Here is a 7376-nt window from a genome sequence, read left to right on the forward strand (position 1 = left end):
TAGTCTAGTCTATAGTCTAGTCTATAGTCTAGTCTATAGTCTAGTCTATAGTCTAGTCTATAGTCTAGTCTATAGTCTAGTCTATAGTCTAGTCTATAGTCTAAGTATTAGTCTAAAAATGTTGCAACAATGTTATGACGATATTTTTCATTAGAAAGATATTGCTTTAACTATATTGTTGATATTCTAAGTTGGGTAACAAACTTTAAATAACTATTGTACTGCACACAGTACGACGCTTATACAGACTGTTTTCTATTTGCCATAAACAGTAGCTATTTGATATTTATGATCTAAGATATTCAATTTTGTGGCTAATGTTTTTCGTTCCTCTAAAAATTTCTATATGCAATAGCCATACATCATCATCCAGCAACATCATATTGCTAGTCCATAGCGACTCAATTACTCTGTCTAGTTAGAAATATTAAAAAAAGTATAAAGGAGAATACTAAACAAACTGTTTACTGGCAAGCAGCTTAAAAGATTTCATCATTTTAATTTATGAGAATTTTAAATGAAAACTACAGCAAGGCGTTGATAATATTTTAATTAAAAATTAACTAAAATAGAGTTTTTTTTGAATGAAAGTGATTTTAGAAAAAAAAGTTCCTAAAGCTTGTTTAAAGGAATTTTTTTTATTAGTTTAAGAAATAAATTTGTTGTAATTCTATAGTTTTTGGAAAAAGCGTTGGTTGTGTTTTTTTTAAACTTTTTTGGGGGGAAAATTCATGAATGAAGTTTAAGTATTAGGTCTGTCTGTCCAAACAACCATCCATCCATCCATCCGTCTGTCTTTTGCAACTACCATAAATATCACTCTCATGTTCATATTACTTGTCGTTTTTCAATTGATTTTCTTCAGTAGGCGTTTACTACGCCAACTCTTAAATTTACGGAAAAATATAGAGAGCAGCAACCCACTGTGCTTAAGAAAATGCTACACACTGTGTTATTTGATGCCATTTTTTTCGTGGTTGCTGTTGATTCTTAAATTTTATTTATTGCATAATAATTTACTATTGAAAATGTAGTAAATGACTTTATTTAAAACTGTTGGAGTTTTGCGAAAGATTAAAAAAAAAATTATAAACAAAAATGCAAAGGTTGAAAATTTAATTTAAATAACAAAGAAATTTATGGCAACAACCTGTAAGCAAATGAGAGAAAATTTGTAATAAAAGATTCACATTTTTTTTCATAATTTTCTTTTTTTAATGAAATTTATAGTTTTTTTAATTATTATTATTGCATATTTTCAATTTTAATTACTTTACCCTGCTGACACTCAATGACCCTCGCCTCTCTGCTTAGCAAAAGAAAAAAATCCAATAATTATTTGTCTGGAAAAAAGCTAATTTCCGCAATAAGGTGTGTTAAATTTGCAACAAGAGATTTTTAAAATTAAAATCATGATTGTGTCAAAATATTTTATGCCAGTTGTTTGTGTAGTCAAAAGAAAAATCCAACAATAATAACAGCAACAACAGAAACTATTGCTACAAATTTCTGTTGACTTTTCTTGTAGTCAATGAGTTTTAGTTATAGAGACTATATGTCTGTCTGTCCTGCTAAACACACACATACATACATATTAAAGTACATCCGTCCTTCTCTCCGTCCGTTTGTCTCTATAGTTTGTTAGCAGCATGTGGGTGTGTGTGTGGACATAAAACACTTTTTTCATTCATATACATAAAACCCCGAAAAAATTACACTTCTTATTTTTGGGTAGAGTAATAAAATTTGTTAGTGTTTTTTTTTTTTGAGTTCAACAAATAAACTAGTTAAAAATCTGTCATGTTTCGCCAAACCAAACTCTCAAAAAAAATGTATACGATATTTGCTTTTAATTGCTGAAATGATAAAAATCATTTGAATTGAAAATTTCAACATAGAAAAATGGGATCGATAAAACTACAGGCAAATATCGAACCAGACTACAGTCGCAATTATAGTCCACTGAAAGGATTAGGTTATATATGAGACCGTTGTCTCAAGCATCTTTAGTCAAGACAAGTCTTGACTAAAGATTAGACTATAGAATCGACTATAGATCAGGTTACAGTCTTGACTATAGACCAGACTATGGTCTTTACAAAAGTCTTGACTATAGTCTTGACTATAGACCAGACTATAGTCTTGACTATAGAACAGACCACAGTCTTGACTATAGACCAGGCTATAGTCTTGACTATAGACCAGGCTATAGTCTTGACTATAGACCAGGCTATAGTCTTGACTATAGACCAGGCTATAGTCTTGACTATAGGCCAGACTATAGTCTTGACTATAGACCAGACTATAGTCTTGACTATAGACCAGACTATAGTCTTGACTATAGACCAGACTATAGTCTTGACTATAGACCAGACTATAGTCTTGACTATAGACCAGACTATAGTCTTGACTATAGACCAGACTATAGTCTTGACTATAGACCAGACCACAGTCTTGACTATAGACCAGACTTTAGTCTTGACTATAGACCAGACTATAGTCTTGACTTTAGACCAGACTATAGTCTTCACTATAGACCAGACTATTGTCTTGACTATTGACCAGAATATAGTCTTGACTACAGAGCAGACTATAGACCAGATTATAGTCTTCACTATAGACTAGGCTATAGTCTTGACTATAGACCAGGCTATAGTCTTGACTATAGACAAAAGTATATTCTTGACTACAGACAAGAGTATAGTCTTGACTACAGATCAGACTAAAGTCTTGACAACAGATCAGACTAAAGTCTGGACTTTAGACCAGACTATAGTCTTGACTATAGACCAGACTATAGTCTTGACTATAGAGTAGACTATAGTCTTGACTATAGAGTAGACTATAGTCTTGACTATAGACCAGACTATAGTATTGACTATAGACCAGACTATAGTCTTGACTATAGACCAGACTATAGTCTTGACTACAGACCAGACTATAGACCAGATTATAGTCTTCACTATCGACTAGGCTATAGTCTTGACTATAGACCAGGCTATAGTCTTGACTATAGACAAGAGTATAGTCTTGACTACAGACAAGAGTATAGTCTTGACTACAGACAAGAGTATAGTCTTGACTACAGACAAGAGTATAGTCTTGACTTCAGACAAGAGTATAGTCTTGACTACAGACCAGACTAAAGTCTTGACAACAGATCAGACTAAAGTCTGGACTTTAGACCAGACTATAGTCTTGACTATAGACCAGACTATAGTCTTGACTATAGAGTAGACTATAGTCTTGACTATAGACCAGACTATAGTATTGACTATAGACCAGACTATAGTCTTGACTATAGACCAGACTATAGTCTTGACTATAGACCAGACTGTAGTCTTGACTATAGACCAGACTATAGTCTTGACTATTGACCAGAATATAGTCTTTACTATAGACCGGATTATAGACCAGGTTATATCCCAGAAAATCGTCTAATATATAAAAAAGATATATTTTTAATACTTTTTCTAGAAAAAACAACTAAAACTTTAAATTTTCTTCTACAAAATCTACAATTTCTAACCCACTGTACTTAGGAGCTTTAACCAGAATGCCTGCTGTTTTAGCTGATTTGTATTTTGTGTGTTTTAGTAAATAAAACATCAAAAGTAATATTTATCGTTGGTACGAGTTACAATTTGATTTTATGATCGATTAAAATTATGTTACGATCAAATTGCAATGCAAAAATGCGAAAAAAAGAAAAAGGCAAACTCAGCGCTTCAAAATAAGTTGAGACATTTGGCAAAAAAAAAAAACGAAAAAACAACCAATGAAACATAAAAATGTGGTGAAAATCGTTTTAATAGCCAGAGATCGTGAGGGAGTGATAAGCAGCAGGCACTTGATGGAGTGCGATAAATTGATACTAAAACAGGCACTTAAAAAATTGTATAAATGAAAATATTTTAAAAAAATATTTTTGATGGTGAAAAATTAAGTAAATTTTTGTTGATCATAAAATCATATTTTTTTATTTGTAATTAATTTAGTTTTTATTTCAGATAATAGACGAGACTATATACCATCAAACAGGATATTGCTGAAACTGTAGAAAATGCTACAGTCCTTACATTATTCTATATACTTGAAAGAAATATAGTCTTGACTATAAAATGAACTAAAGACTTATCTATTGAATGAACTATAGTCTTGATTATAGCATAGACTAAAATCTTGACTGTTGAATCGACTATAGAATAAACATAAGTCTTGACTATAGTATTGACAATAAAATGGGCTAAACACTGGACTATCGAATGGACTAAAGACCTGACTATATAATGGAATATAGTCTTGACTATAGAAAGGATGGTACACTTGAATATAGACTATAGTTTTCATAATAAAAAGGACTAAAGAATTGACTATAGAATGGACTATAGAATTGACTATAGAATGGATTATAGTACTGACTATAGAATATACTATAGTCTTGTCTATAGAATAGACTATAGTCTTTCCTATAGAATAAACTAAAGTCTATAGAATAGAATAGACTATAGCCTTGACTATAGAACAGACTATAGTCTTGACTATAGAATAGACCATAGTCTTAACTATAGAATAGACTATGGTCTTGACTATAGATTAGACTATGATCTTGACTATAGATTAGACTATAGTCTTGACTATGGATTAGACTATAGTCTTGACTATAGATTAGACTATAGTCTTGACTATAGATTAGACTATAGTCTTGACTACAGATTAGACTATAGTCTTGACTATAGATTAGACTATAGTCTTGACTATAGATTAGACTATAGTCTTGACTATAGATTAGACTATAGTCTTGACTATAGATTAGACTATAGTCTTGACTATAGATTAGACTATAGTATTGACTATAGTCTTGACTATAGATAAGACTATAGTCTTGACTGTAGATTAGACTATAATCTTGACTATTGAATGGTCTTTAGCCTTGACTATAGAGTTGACTATAGTCTTGACTGTATAGACTACTGTCTTGACTTTAGAATGAACGGACTATCGAATGGACTAACGACTTGACTATATAATCGACTATAGAATATACATAAGTCTTGACTATAGAAAGGACGGTACACTTGAATATAGTGTATAGTTTTTATAATAAAAAGTACTAAATAATTGACTATAGAATGGAGTCTTGTCTATAGAACAGACTATAGTCTTGACTATATAATAGACTAAAGTATGGTCAGTTTTGACTATAGAATAGACTATAGTATTGGCTATAGAATAGATAAAAGTCGTCACTATAGAATAGACTATAGCCTTGACTATAGAATAGACTATACTCTTGACTACAGATTAGACTATAGTCTTGACTACAGATTAGACTATAGTATTAACTATACAATGGTCTTTAGCCTTTGCTATGGAATTGACTATAGCCCTGACTGTATAGACTACTGTCTTGACTATAAAAATGAACTGACTATAGAATGGACTATAGTTTTGACTATAGAATATACTATAGTCTTGACTATAGAATAGACTATATAGCATTGTATATGGTCATTAGTCTTAAGTATAGAATTGACAGTCGAGAAGACCACAGTCTTGACGACTGTATTCTTGACTATAAAATGGGCTAAAGACTTGACTATAGAATGGTCTATAGTCTTGACTACAGAATATAATATAGTATTTATGACAATATAATAGACTAAAGACTTGAATGGACTTGACTAATGAATGAATTATATACATGAATATGTAGCCATGACAATATATTAAACTATAGTCGTAACTCTAAAATAGGCTGTATTTTTGACTATGAAGCAGACTTGAGTAAAGGCCAGACTCTAGTCTTAACTTAAGACCAGAATCTAGTCATGAAACTATATATTGCTAGAGTAGCTACTACAATCAGACTGTCAAAAGGTCATAGTATTGTCTGGTCTGTATATAAGATTATAATAGTTTTGATAGCTTAATAGTTAAGATACTGAGTCATATAAAGATCGGTATAGAAAATAATTGACAATAGATCATATTATAATGACAAACTAGACAAAAACGTAGAAATAATATTTTTGATCCATTTTAGAGCCATTTTTTACTCAATAAAAATAAAATTTTATTTAAGAGAAATTATTATTGAGAACAATTATAACTGCTTTAAAACTTCAACAACTTGTAAGTTTTAAAACTTATAATTCCAAGAAACGATTTTTATAAATTTTTTATTATAATTTTTTATTTAAAAATTTGTTTTATATTTTGCTTAAATCAAAAATATACCAAAAAATAAAAAAAAAAACAAAAAAAAAGTTGAAAAATAATAAATAATAAAAAATGGCTTTAATATTTGGATTTATATGTGTGTATCAGTGTTTTTTTTAAATAATAATAATATAACTAAAAAATAAATTTATTATAATAATGAGACGCTTAAATGAAATTTATATACAAATGTTAATGAAAGAAAAATGTACTGTACAATTAACAGAGATTCTTAACATTAAAGTTTATAACTTAATTTATAAAATACAAATAAAGGTGGTCTAAACACTAATTTACTATAATTCATTTTTCGTTTTATAAAGTTTCTAAGTGAAAAGGCACTGGGGGGTTTATTTTTACTTATAAAACTCTAAACTTATTTCCTAACTTATAATAAACTTATAAAATAGGGCTTTTGAAATAAATAATAAAAAAATCTATAAATACAATTGTTGTATATAATAAAAATAAGCCTCTGCTACTTAAGCTATTGCATTTTTATATTTTTGGACCGGGTTTTTAATGTCAGGGGGGAGTAGTGTAACGCTATATATAGAGATATAATATACTAAAAGCTTTTTTTCTTCTTTTTTAATATGCAATCCCTCAAAGTTCTATTATAATGAGTTCCTAACACTAATTATTTTATATAAAATGCATTCACTGGTATGGGATTTTAGGCTAAGGCTAAAAAAGCTTTAGGAAATAAGCTTTTATAAAGGCAAAAGCTTTCTTTAGATATGACGAAAAACATAAAAGCTTTTTTTTCTAGTTTGTTTAAGCTGAGAATAGTCAAGAATAAAGTCAAGACAATAGACTATTTTATACTCAAATCTAGCCTAGACTAATCTAGAGCCAAGACATTAAACTATTCCGTAGTCAAGACTGTAGACTATTCTATTTTCAAGACTGTAAATTATTCTATTGTATTTTCTATAGTCAAGACTATAGACTATTCTATAATCAAGGTTATAGAGTAATCTATAGTCAAGGCTATGGAGTATTCCATAGTCAAGGCTATGAAGTATTCTATAGTCAAGACTATAGACTACTCTATAGTCAAGACTATAGACTACTCTATAGTCAAGACTATAGACTACTCTATATTCAAGACTATAGACTACTCTATAGTCAAGACTATAGACTACTCTATA

The 7376-nt window shown here is 29.7% G+C and overlaps 1 protein-coding gene across 1 annotated transcript in view; it reads left to right on the forward strand.

Annotated features, from left to right (window-relative positions):
• The window catches only part of LOC111677713, a 133137-nt gene that overhangs the window by 25585 nt on the left and 100176 nt on the right, over positions 1-7376 (forward strand). The window lies entirely within an intron of this gene.

Source organism: Lucilia cuprina, chromosome 2 (genome assembly GCF_022045245.1).
Source record: "Lucilia cuprina isolate Lc7/37 chromosome 2, ASM2204524v1, whole genome shotgun sequence".
Lineage (NCBI taxonomy): Eukaryota > Metazoa > Arthropoda > Insecta > Diptera > Calliphoridae > Lucilia > Lucilia cuprina.